At 43.0% G+C, this 13,969-nt stretch overlaps 1 protein-coding gene across 1 annotated transcript in view; it reads left to right on the forward strand.

Moving 5' to 3' along the window:
* LOC107988068 (teneurin-1-like) overlaps positions 1 to 13,969 on the forward strand; it is a 58,385-nt gene that overhangs the window by 4,138 nt on the left and 40,278 nt on the right. The gene's annotated exons all lie outside the window — the stretch shown is intronic.

The following is a 13,969-nucleotide window of genomic DNA, read 5'->3' on the forward strand; positions in this document are numbered from 1 at the left end:
AAAGTATGGGGCAAAAACACAGGCGGGTTTTTATCTTTTTTCGTTTTTTTTTTTTTTTTTACTGTCTAAACAAAACATTAAATTAAATTAAATTAAATTAAATTAAATTAAATTAAATTAAATTAAATTAAATTAAATTAAATTAAATTAAATTAAAAAATCATATTTAATAAATTCATGCTTGAAAATGGTTCCATTTATAATCAGCTGTAACTGTCACTTCCTGTTTGTATTTCTTTTTTCCACCTGTGCTGTGAATATGATGGTGTGTGTCACACACACACACACACACACACAGAAACCCACCGCAGCACCGACAGGGACACATTCCTCAGCGTTAAACTTTTATTAATCAAGTCTGTTGACAAGTGAAGAAGAAGAAAAATCCATTTTTGTTTCTTCCTCCATTTATTACGACATAAATTGTCCTTCGACGCCAGAACCTTCGAACCTCAGGATAATTAGGCTGAAAACCGTTCTATTTGCCCGGATTTCATACTGGGTTTTGTTGCCACACACATGTGTGTGTGACGTGTGTGTGTGTGTGTGTCAACATCTCACCTCCAAAAATAAAAAAAACAAAAAAAAGAAAATAAAAAATTCTATCTGATCAGAAACACAGACAAAAACTGAGGTTAATATTCAACACAGGTGAAACAGAGTTGACTACACACACACACACACACACACGTACATGTACACAATCTCTCACTGATGCAGCCACAAACACGTTGTATGTAACGCCCCTCGTGTGGTTGCCAGGTCTGTGTATTCTAAGAGAATTGACACAGTGTTTTTGTTTGTGTTAGAGTAGATTTCTATAGTGTTTTTTTTTTTTTCAGTTTGTTGTGAAAGTGACGCTTGTCATTTATTCTTCACTCCTTTGAGTCTGAATCAAAAAGCCTGTTTGGTTTGACAGGTCTGTCAACAACAGTCAGTCAGTCTTAGATCAAATCGATCGGTCGACTGATCGATTTATCGTGTTAAAGACTTCACGTGGTGGACGATCCCAAAAGTCTTTTTTCAGAAATTGTGAAAGAGCAGAATTCATCTTAGTCATATTCTCACGGCAGCGTTTATGTGAAAATAAAACAACTTTAACCCTTTACTGTACGGCTGTGAATTAGCAAGAATCTGGCGATACGATACCTATCACGACACGAGATATTGTGATATATTGCGATACTATACTCACTGTGATATATGGAGTTTGTTTCCCCCCAGTGTAGCTGTAGTCCCAGTGTGATCCTAGTCTGAGACTCTGTTCCATCTGAACATCAGTTCCTAACACTGGAACAGAGGGATCTACATTTGGAATCACTAGAGAAGAAAGAAAAGAAAAAGAACATGAACCAACACCAGGAATATTGGACTGGGAGTTGGAGAGGAGATTGATACGGTATCGCAAAACCATATATCGCGATATTTCAATGTATTAATACACCCCTACTCTGCGGAATCATTTCTGCTTATTTCCGTTGCATGACCTGGCAACAAAGTTCACTTCCTGCAGGCTCGGAGGTGAGGTGAACGCCACAGGACACACACACAAATACATATATATATATATATATTTGCACTTCAAAGACCTGATTGATACATCAATAAGAAAACGTTGCTTTGAACCATTTCATATGTCGTGATTTACTTGAAAACATTAAACAATGCGACGCCACACTTCCTGCTCCTCTAAACAAGTCCGTGCATTTCCTGCCGACTGGTAAACGGCCTCATGTGTGTCATCAGTAATATTCATAGCTCTGACTCCGAGATGATCATGAATTATTAAGTCATCCAAAAGATGTAGGGTTCCAAAACGGTACTTGATGCCTCCCGGCTGGAAGACATGTTTTATACGGTGGAGGTGCAGCTCAGTAGACACTACAGCCGTGTGTTGTTGTTGTTGTTGTTGTTGTTGTGGTGGTGGTGTCGGAGGTTTGACTCCAGGATTACTGTTGATCCAGCGTGAACTGGGGAATGCTTTTCAAGTGTGCACATCATCAGCCAAATTGACTTCTCGCTGCACAGACACAGTTTTCACTGATAAACGGCCAAAACACCAGAGAGAACTTGTTAGAAAAAAAAAATGATTTCAGAAAAAAAAAACAAAACAAAATATCATTTCTACTCAGGAAAATCACAGCAGCTGTTTCCTCCTAATAAATGCATCCCGACGTAACAATCCTGAATTCTTAGATGTTATAGAAAGCGTTGCGTTTCATCTCAGCCCGGTGAGACTATAAAAGGAATTGTTTAGAACGGGAGGGGGGTGGGGGGGGGTCACATTTTGTTCTCTTTAATGTGCTGGAAGGACACAATGATTCATCTGACAAGCAGCAAAATGAGAAATGCAAATTGTTAAGGGAGCTGCCCGCTGCAGTTTAGCCTTGCAAATTCTTTCAGAGAAAAGTCTGCAAATGGAAAAGAAGGAGGAGGAGGAGGAGAAATGAAAACAGATCACTCTGGAGTGTATGATATCGGAGAGGAAAGTGCATCGTTTTTGTGTGTGTGGAATGCAAATACATTCTCTCAGTTTTTAGTATGTGCTCTGCACTCCTGATTCCAAACCTAAATGATTTGTTTATCTGTGAAACTGCGACTCGTCTCCTCTGCCGGCCTCAACCCCCCAGGGCCGAAAACATCACACTTCTAATCGCCCTGCTGAATGTTTGAATTTCTCTGAGACGGTGCTTAACCAAATCGAACCAATAACCAAATACCACAACCCTGAGTAGAACTGACAGGGACTTTTTCGGATGTTTTCAAACCTCCACTCGTGTCTCGTTCTCATGATCGGACAAAACAACAGTTCATGGATATGGTGTGTGTGTGTGTCGGCAAGAATCTGACGATACGATACGTATCACGATACATGGGGCAACGATACGATATGTTGGGATATATTGCAGTACTACAGACACAACGATATATTGAGTGTAACTGTAGTCCAGTATCACCAACAGTAGAAGTTGATAAAAAAAAACCCAATAACTGACTGAGGAGATTGATACAGGATCGTGAAACGAAATTACACCCCTACTGCTAGTACACACCCCAGCCTGTAGGTGGCAGCACTGCAGCTAATGTTCATTTGTCAGGTGAAAAAGATACACAGGATGTGTTATTTGACTCTGACTCTACGAACTATTTCTATATCTTGAGACAAAACATTGCGATATTTCAGGCTATCAATATTTTACTCCTTTTTTCGAACCGACTTTGTCGAAGAATTAGCAGTACTGTTGAACACCGGTTTTATTCCTACGTGCTGCAACCAACAGTAGAAGTTGATAAAAAAAAACCCAAAAAAAAATCAATAACTGACTGAGGAGATTCATACGAGATCGTGAAAGGACTTCAGAGTACTGATATATTCCTAGTAAATACACAGTGTGAAACACCATGTAGTATTCTGATGAGTGTGTTACTATGAATGGGTTTCATAAAGATTGACATATTTTCTGGACAGATGTCTGACATTTCCACGACGTCTTCATCTTCTTCTTCTTCCATTTATTTGTTGACGGCGTTGAAAGAGTTTTTTTTTTTTTTTTTGTTTGGGGGTTTTAGGGGGGAACTGACGCGTCTTTAGCTGTGGGGGGGGAGGTCTGTCACGAGNNNGGGGGGGTGAGGTGAGGAGGGAACAGATGTGAGGAGCAGCGATCGTACTCTGAGGCGGTTGATGAAGTTGGAACCTCAGGGAAATTCTCTTTGCTGCTGAGCATTTTGGGGGATTTCACAATGCAACAAACTGGAGCTGGAATATTTGTCCACTTAGCGTTTTGAATTCAAACTGCAGCGCTGCCCAGTCGCTGCCGGAAAATCTTTTCAGCCACATCTGCAGAACTAATTCCCTTCCCCCCGTTTTCTCACCGGCTTCTCTGTAAACAACGTTTTCTTCAAGGAGTCGCGGAGGAAACACCGTCTAATCACCGGGCCTGATTCTTCAGACCAGTGTCATTGATCTGTCAGTTAATTCTGCTTCTGTGATGCTGCTCTTTGCTCCGGGCCTTCAGTGTTTCACTGGTCAAATGTATTATTAAAGGAGGATTTTTTTTTTTTTTTTTTTTTTTCCTGAGCGGCGGCAGACGCCGGGAGCTTGAGATGCTGCCGTCTAAATGTAAGGCTTTATTTGCAAAGTGAGTTTGTCCTGCTGACACCACCGCTTATCAACCTGGTTAAACAAGGTGGAGTTTTATTATTGTCTGAAGTGTTTGTTTGACCTTTGGGGTGAAAGGTCGCCATCTTCAGACCTGCTGTTTGGACCGGGCCTCGGTCTGAACTACGTCTAGAAACACTGGAGCCTCAGAGCGGTTTCCCTGCTCTGATAAAGGACTCCCTTCATGAAAAGGTCCGCCATCTCATCTGGAATTAACTCGGTTAGAAAAGGTTAAACAACACGTGGGTCGCAGACCTCCAGCCTCAGGTTCAACAGGTGAGACCGTGTGACTGAGCGGCGGGAACATAATCTGTTCTCAACAAACAAGGATGAAGACTATTGGCTCTGTGGTTTTGATTAATCACACGGTAGCTTTGGAATTGGTTCCAGAAACTTCTTAAGGTACATTAAAAACAAATATATCTGTACTTCTTAAGGTACATTAAAAACAAATACAAATTTATCCTGGTTTACTTTGGACTATTTTACAATTAAATATTAAGATTGAAGTGAAAAAACCAAGAAACCAAGATGATTATTATCTTGTCAGGATCTCGATTGCGTCCGAGTCAAATCCAAATAAATGTGATATTTTCACCGTCTAATGAAAAAGTTTTAGAGCATATTTTACTTTTCCTGGGTTTCCTCCTACTAGCCAATCATCTGTAGGTGTTGGATTAGAGCGAAGGAGTGAAGATGGTGAAGATTTGGCAGTTTCTTTGGTCAGAAGCAGCAGAGATCATACTGGACCTCAGAAAAGATCTGAGAGAGAGAGAAAAAAAAGAGTTTGAGAGTTTGGAGCCTTTGAAAAGTTGGAGCGCTGCCGCTCCGTGGCTGAAGGCCACACTCTGACGGCCACGCGGTGCAGGACCTTATGGATTTCTCCACGCTGCTTGGCTTAGCCAGGCTCCGACGGTGTGGGATTTAAATCTTGGACACTAAAAATAAGCAAATGGTTCCTGAGAAGAACTAAATGGTTCTTCGCCTCGCGGTTCCTGCACTTTTCAACATGAGTGGGCGCACGGATCTGCCGGACCGCGGCGTCACCGACAGGACTGGCATTAACCTTGAGGATGATGATGGACGCAGTAATGGAGGCTGAGCAGAGAGAGAGAGAGGGAGAGAGAGAGAGAGAGAGAGAGAGAGAGACCGAGGATGGGAAACATCAGGACACATCAGTGCAGATGGATTTACACAACTGGTGTAGGGCCGCGCTGCTACTGTGCGGCGTGTGGGCGTTCAAGTGTGTTGTTTGTTGGTTAGCGTGAATGCTATAAGTGTGTGTGGGCGTAAGGGCACCGAGCGCGTTGGTTCCATCTCTGAATTTCATCGGGGTTACTGTACGTGTAGTCCAGTTCACGTGTGCGCGTGTGTGCGTTGGTAAACTGGATTAGCCGCCACTGATTTCAGGCGCGTCCAACTATGAAAGCACATACGTGACGCCAGCGTTGTGCCGCCCACAGATAGCTGGTCCTTATCTGCTAATTAAATCCTTCTATGGCTCCGTGTCTAACTTGGCGATCTCGCTCCGTCTCTCATTATCTGTCCATCCATCACTCTCTCCTCCTCCGTACCAGGCGTAGCCCGCTCCCAGTAGACCCCGGCGGTTCTGTGGTTCAGTGGGTGGTGGAGGTATAACAGGGTCCCGCGGGCTCTTCACGTCCTCTCGTTTCGCCCGGCCCTGTCTCACGCCTCAGGAGCCTTGATGGTGCTAACGAACGGAGAGGGTTTTTTAAGCCCCGCTCCCTCGTCTCGCCTCCTCTGCCTTTTCGGTCTTATTTCACACACAAACACACAGACCGTGATACCAGGAGAGGCATCACTCTCTCTCTCTCTCTCTCTCTCTCTCTCTCTCTTGCTTTGACAGCTGCCTGTTTACTCCCATAGGACTGGATCTGCATTCACAGCTACGGGCTGCGCCTCCGTCCTTTCTGATGATCAACCGTTGGTAATGGTAAACAAAATGAAAAAAAAAAAAACCCCAAATGTTGATGCGGTATCTGTTCTGCCACGACTTCACGTCTGTGGTGACAAGTTTATGGTGGAGAAAGAATACATTTGTCAAGGTTTCTCTTCGTCATTCCTGCGGCGTGCGAGGCCTGTTTAGTGAGTGGGATTAGCTTGTCTCTGCGCAAACAAGCTTCTCGCAGATGTGTGAAGGCCAGAGTTAACGGAGAAAGAATCTCCCGACCCCTCAGGGGTCTCCAGGCTGTTATGAAAATAAGACCTTCTCCACATGATAAAAATGTATTTGTATTTCGGAGGAGCTTTTGTGGCGCAACGGTCGGCTCATCCCCCGTTTATGTCCAGATGAAAAATTCGATTTCTCTGACATGGTCCGACTAAGACCCCTCTCTTAATTTGTTTTTGCGTGCTGGCGCTCTCTTGTTGATTCCAGAACATTCTCTGACAGACGTTGTGTGTCGCCGAGTGTTTTGAAGTTTTTATGTATTGCAGTAATACTACAGATTTATCAGAAAGTACAAAATGAAACATGTTGAAAACGTATCATTGTTCAACCTGTTGTACCGCAGGAAAAAAAAATCAAAAAACAAAACTTCAGATGTAAAGTTCTCCGTGCAGAACACGATCAGTACCAACACAGTATCAACCAGTATTCAGTACTACACACTGTACTACAGTCAGACACAGTGACCTGAAGTCAGTATTGCTGCTCTTGTCTTGAGTTAAAAAGACAGCGACATAACGTTGTTTACGGTTAGCAAGCAAGCTGGAAATGTAACAAAATAAATAAATCAGTTAAATACAGGTCACTTTTTAAGGCTAAATATGGTCAGTTTCAGGGAGCCGTCGCATAGAAGCTAATGACCCACATGTGGCATGGGAGCCATAGGTTGAGACCCGAATCTTTCTTAAGCCTCTAAGATGATCTTTAAAAAACAACCCAGTAACCTTTGGTCTAACAGTTTAATGAACCGCAGCTAGCGGTGTAAGCTAGTTACCGTTGGATTCAACCGCAGCCACAGGGGGGCATTCCACTGTCACGTGACCCGTGTTCTGAGCGTTGGTTATCGACCTGAGCGACTTGTAACATGCTGTTAACCTGACGTTCTGTCGTTGTTGCTACGGCCTGGCCTTCGTTTCCCCTGTGGTTAGCCGTGTCTGTAACTGTAGAGGACGGAGCAACTGCTTTGACCTTGTTGACCTTTTCAAGGGGACATGGCAGGCGTTTCATATATAATTAGGAGGAGAAAAAAAAAACAACAAAATGTTTTCAGTTGTGTTTGTAGGGAACAGTGCAATTAGAGGCGTTGGTTTTGGCAGCGTTGTTTTGTTAAAGCTACATTTTCTCAGTTACATCACACAGAAACAACAGTTTAGTCTAAAACTGGAAAAGTACATGAGTAATATTATCACCTCCTAAAGAACTGTTTCATTATCTGAGCTGCAGAACAAAGCCATCACGTCTGTTGGCATGGAAACCAACCCAACGGTTGACACCGTCTAAAACAGTCCTATATTCTAAACAGAAGAAGCACAAACACCAAGTTAGGAACTTCCTGGTACCTGCTCTGACAGTAAGGGTTCTGCTCAGGGACCAGTACCGGACCAAAGACCCTCCATTCAGTACCATGCAGTACCGGACCAAAGACCCTCCATTCACTACCATAACCCCCATAATTTACCTCAGCACCAGCATGGAAAAAAAACTGTTACAAAACCTGAGAGACACCTGGTGGAAAACTGCGGTATCTGAAACTGGGTGGCGGTCCCTAACCTTTTTGTACCAAGGACCGGTCGGTCGGTACCAGCCGTTATCGCGGACCAGTAATACGACACCATCGTTGAATAATCATTCTCAAAATTAAAAATTATCGCGGACCAGTAATACGACACCATTGTTGAATAATTATTCTCAAAATTAAAAAAATCTTTTAGACTTGGTTAGTATCAGAGTCTGAATGACCTTTGACCTGTTGTTTTGAAACATCAGATTATTATACCAGATGACCTGCGGACCAGCACCTGTCCCCGAACCGAGGGTTAGGGACCCCTGCACTAGAGTATTGCGTACTTCCTCTGAAAGTATTTGTTTCTCATAGTACCACCAGCAGGGACGTAACAATAGAATCAACTCACGATATTTTTCACGATACGATTTGATCACGACACCAACTGAAATGGTCTGTGAACCTCATCAACTGACACTGTTCTCCTTAAAAAACAGAATTTAAAAAAAGTCACATTTCTTTCCAAAGAACAAAAAAAAAAAAAAATCCAATCACTTCCTGTCTGCTGGTTTTCAAACCCAAAGTTTAAAGATCTTCAAAAATGGAGTGGAACGGTTGCCAAAGGTAACGTTTGTGACTGGGCTGCTCAAAGAGTGGACTTAAATCCCAGAAAATCTGTGCAGTGAATTGTGGCTCTTGAAAGATTTGGCAAAAAAGAAGGAGCTGAAATACACCAGGGAGTGAAAGTGAAAACTCACTGTTCTGTTACCAGACAGACGTCTGTGTCGGTGGGAAAGAATTCTCTCCTCAACAGAGAAGGAACTGAATCTGTGAAGACAATATGAAAGGTATGTTAACAACGCGTCTGATCCGGCCCACATCTGGACTCCTGACTAAATATAAATCAAACCACACCGTTGCCTACAAGGTGACATGTATCGTTGGCGTATCGTTGGCGACCCCTGCTGGAGGTGGTCTGGTCATTTTGACCGTTTGAATTCATCCGCAGCTAAATGACGTCACAGATCGACGATAACGTTCTTGAGTCTGGCTCAGATTTCTGCTGTTAGCAACGTTAGCATGGCGTGGAAAGAAGGTCCTTTATTTTGTCAAGACGTTATAAAATATTGTTAGTGGCCACAAGGACGGACCACTGGATCGTAACTCCAGTAAAACGAATAAATAGCTGAATTTGTAAAATGTTTCAGAAATGGGTTCAACTGCTACAGAAACAGTCGTCAAGTCAACAACGGGTCAGAATAAAAGGTGTAATTTCCCTCCTCCCCTCTCCCTCCCACGGCTCTGCTACTGGCTACAACAATAATAAAAAATTGTTTTGATTATGTCTGAATGTAGTGAGTGAAAAGGTCCGAGTTTGAAAGATCGACGGTAAGAAAAAAAAAACCCAACCTGTTGTTACGGCTTTAAACTGTGTTTGTTAGAAACAAAAACACCGAGACTCCACTGGTGTCTGGAACTGAGTGTAGAAGGAAAGAGTTTCTAAATATGTTTTGGAATAGAACGTTCTGAACAGTTCCTGGTTACAGTTCCTGGTTCCAGATCCTGGTTCCAGTTCCTGGTTCCAGATCCTGGTTCCAGTTCCTGGTTCCAGATCCTGGTTCCAGATCCTGGTTCCAGATCCTGGTTCCAGTTCCTGGTTCCAGATCCTGGTTCCAGTCCATTATTTTAAGGTACTTTTTTACTTATAAACTGCCCTGCAAAATCCTGGTTCCAGTTCCTGGTTCCAGTTCCTGGTTCCAGTCCATTATTTTAAGGTGATTTTTTTTTTAACTTATAAACTGCAAAAATATAAAACAGATATAAACAGGTCGTAGAGTCAGAGTCAAAGAACACATCCTGTGTATCTTCTTCTTCTTCTTGCAAATGAACATTAGCTGCAGTACCGCCACCTACAGGCTGGAGTGTGTATAAGCCATAGGGTTGTAAGAAACAATTGATACACGATACCGTATCAGATTCTTAACCATCAATAACCAGTGTTATGGTCAGTGATTAGTAGTTGACTGTAATCAATGACTGTAATTAATAATTCCTAATTAATAGTTGTTAAATTCCCAGCCGTTCTAAGACCCTGAACGCATCGGTTTTAAGGGTTGAACTGAGGAAGCAGGAAATCAGAGCAGCTCATTGGTTACAGGGTTGGTAAGTGTGTGTGTGTGTGTGTGTGTGTGTGTGTGTAATAAGATGCGCATGTTTCACTCAATGTTGTCACTTTGTATTAATTTTAGACCCAGCAGTGAGGAGTTCATTACACTCTGATGAATTATAGATTAGACATAAATTAGAAATAGAATCAGACTAAAGCGCAGAAACATCCGTCGTCAGTGTGTACGACCGCTCACTGCTCGTTAGTCCGACTGCAAACACACACTCACGTTCACGTTCACACAGACGTGTCTCCAGATCTGGGGGGGCAGGTTTATTCTGGGTTTTTTTTTTTTTTTTTTTTTTCTTCTCCCCATCGTTCCTACAGTGCAGCCCAGTGTGGCTCATGTTCTGGAGTGCGAGACATTTTTGGGGCTGCATTAATGATGGGACTTTATGAATTTTGCATCTTTCGCTCTGGCATGAGTGTGTGTGTGTGTGTGATGAAAATCAGATGTTTCTCACCACTAAAACAGCCAAGCACTTATGAACAAACGTGCACTTCCTGCTTAAAAGGTTAGATAAAAAAATCATGAGAATAAAAGTTTTACAGGAAAAAGATGGAGTTTTTTTTTTTTGTGGCAGAAATAAAACTTCACTCTGGTTTGATAATAATAATTATCTCTCCTCGTACGAGGTGAAGGGAACAGAGTACAGTCAGAGTCAGTACTGTCAGAGTCAGTACTGTCACGGTCAGTACTGTCACGGTCAGTACTGTGATGCTTCATTGTGAAATAAAAAAAAATCATCTGATTAAAATCATGATTATTGAACACGACCGTTTCGAAAAAAAAAATCGTTCAAGGTTTAAGATTTTTGAAAAAATAATAACATAAAAAAATAGCAGCTCTGACTAAAAGTTTAAGTACGATAAAATAAATTAAAACTCAAATAAATTATAATATAGATTAGAATACGAAATAAAATGTCGAACCTTTATGATGTAAATAAATGTACAGTACAGAGTATTGAAGTAAAGTAGTACAGAGTATTGAAGTAAAAGTAAATTATTCACGTATTTAAAAAATCAAACGGCTTTTTAAAAAATCCCTTTTTTAAAAAACAAATACCAAATAAAAAATACAATAAAACCTAAAATACAAATTATTGCCAAACCATATTTATAAAATTCCAGCTCCAACATGAACTCTGCTCCATTACAGCCCAGAGTACTCAGTAAAGTACCACAGTAAATGCTGGTGGTACTGCAGTACTTCTACACAACCCACGTTTCATCGATTCATCCTCGGAGGTACAGTACATTCTCAGCGCCGCCCTGGTGGCGAACATTAGCCCATCCTGTAAAAGCTCTGGCGTCTGGTGTTTGAAGCGCGGCTCGGGCTTTAGAAAACAAATGGCAGGTTCTGACATCAAACCCGTGGATCAGGCCCCCTAATGGGCACCCTGCTGCGGACCAGAATTAACGGGCTTACTCCTCTAAACGCAGCTACCTCAGAGGATAAGGGGGCGGAGGGCGGGTGAGGCGGGGGAGGCCTGCGAGGGGGGGGGGTCTCTGAAGCACAACATAGAAGGATGATGAAAGATAGAGAAAAGGTGAGGGAGGGGCGGGGGGGCGAGGGGAGGGGGGACAAGCAAATATTTCACATGGTACACTTGAGTGTGGCCGCAGGCAGTTTGTTTTTGACGCAAACGTTTCACCAGACGGTACGGATGCGCTCGGGCAGGAGGCGGAGGCCTCGGCGGCGGCGGCGGCGGCAGGTGCGGGGGGGGGGGGGGGGGGAGGGGGGTGAGGCCTGCGAGGGGGGGGGGTCTCTGAAGCACAACATAGAAGGATGATGAAAGATGGAGAAAAGGTGAGGGAGGGGTGAGGGAGGGGGGGGGCAAGCAAATATTTCACATGGTACACTTGAGTGCAGCCGCAGGAAGTTTGTTTTTGACGCAAACGTTTCACCAGACGGTACGGATGTGCTCGGGCAGAAGGCGGAGGCCTCGGCGGCGGCGGCGGTGGTGGTGGTGTGTGTAACGTTGCGTGCTTTCATCGTGGCGTGTGACAGACATGAAACAGGACAGAGAAGCTCAGAAGAGACAGACAGCAGTCGGCGCCTGCAGCGAGCTCGGAGCCGCCGGGGTAACGTAGCCGCGCTCCTTAGCGCCGCAGACGGAAGGTGACACCAGTCAATCCCGCTCTGACAGGGCAGCTGAGATAATAGTGGGCTTTGATTCCTCGCAATAACTCCTGTCAATCAAACTGAAAGGCGTTGTGATGACTGTGAACCACAGACGTGTGTGTGTGTGTGTGTGTGTGTGTGTGTGTGTTTGTATTGGTGAGCTCAAAATATATGTCACCACTGATACTGATGCACCAGCTGTGGGTTTCAAACCAGAGGATTTTAGTGACTAGAGCTGTAGGAAAAAAAAAAAAAATCGATCGCTGAAATATCGCGATATTTTGATTCACGATACTGTATCGGTATTCTACGGCACTGAACTATTTATTTTTTAATTAAAAATTAACAGTCAAATATTCACAGTGTTGGTTCATTTTTGTGCTGCATTTCACCCTCTGACCACTAGTTGACTGAACAGAAGGTTGTAGGGTCAATGCCCCTCAAACCCAAATCCCAGTTTAGGTTGCTGCAGGAGGGGCATCTGATGTGAAATCTCTGCTGACTTTTTTTTTGCAGACCACAACTGTAGCGCCCCCTATTGAAAACAAATGTGGCTAGTGATATAAAAAAGATTTGACGTTGGTAAAATAGTTTGTTTTGGACAAATTTTTACATGCGTTGTCAGTGCGTTTTTTTTTTCTGAATTGAAATTTTTTTTATAATTTTAATGCATCATTTCTGTCTGTAAGGAAAAATGGGCTTCAAATTTTAAAATTATAATTTTAATGCATCATTTCTGTCTATAAGGAAAGATGGGCTTCAAATTTTGAAACAAATTTCTGTCTCAGCTCAGTGTGTGTGTATGTGTGTGTGTGGTAAAATAAAATAAAAAAAAAAAGAACCAAGGGAGGATAAGTAGGGTAACTACGAGGCCAAAGGGCAGGAGTCTTTCAGGTGGAATAAAAGCGTCTCTGCAGCGGTGGAAAGGTCATCTGTAAACTTGTATCAGGCTGGTGGTGATCACCCGCTACTGCACCTCTCTGAGGTATTGAGGAGGCATGCTTTAATGGCTTTGATATATGGACTACAGGACTCCCTGAAGAGGTCAATACTGTAGCACTTTGTCTCCATGAGCAATGACCCTCTCCAGCTCTATTTAGAAACATTATATCTGCAGGAAATAGGCTGTAACGGCTGCACGGAGCACGGCCCGCCACCACCAATCAGAACAGAGGATTTTCTAATCACTTTTTCTACGCCTCAATCGCCGTCTCAGTCCATCATTAGCCACGGTGTCGGAGGCGTGCCGAAGCAGGGTTTGGGTTAGGGATAAACGGGAGAGTTTGAGCCGAGCGGCGCTGAGTCGGCGACTTTGACCGAGTCGTACCACCGTACGGACAGCTGTCCAATCACGGTGGAGCGACACAGTTTAATCAGAGTGACAGGCTTCACGTCGCTCTTTACGTCCCTCGTCTCTGAAATATAAATGTGGTTTAAAGCTGAGGGTCACGGACCAGGCTAGGGAACCAGATTCATGGACTGAATATGAACGATGAACGGCCGAGAATTTTTTTTTTTTTTGTTAATAATAAGTCAAACCGGGCAGAAAATAAACAGTGACGAATATTAGCATGGAGGAAAAATAGGTGTGTTGATATGAAGAAAAGTCAAATTTTAAAATTGAAAAAAAGCTATTTTCTAAGGCTATGTTTTTGCCAGAATCTGGCGATGCGATAAGTATCACGATACAGGGGCAACGATGCGTTATATTGTGATTTACTGCGATGCTATAGGCACGACGATATATTCATTTAAAAAAACAAAACAATGTAATAATGAAATATCGCAATATTTCATTGTATCGATATTTTCCTACAACTTCA

This window comes from Cynoglossus semilaevis, chromosome 15, assembly GCF_000523025.1.
Source record: "Cynoglossus semilaevis isolate Cse_v1.0 chromosome 15, Cse_v1.0, whole genome shotgun sequence".
NCBI classification, from domain to species: Eukaryota; Metazoa; Chordata; class Actinopteri; order Pleuronectiformes; family Cynoglossidae; genus Cynoglossus; species Cynoglossus semilaevis.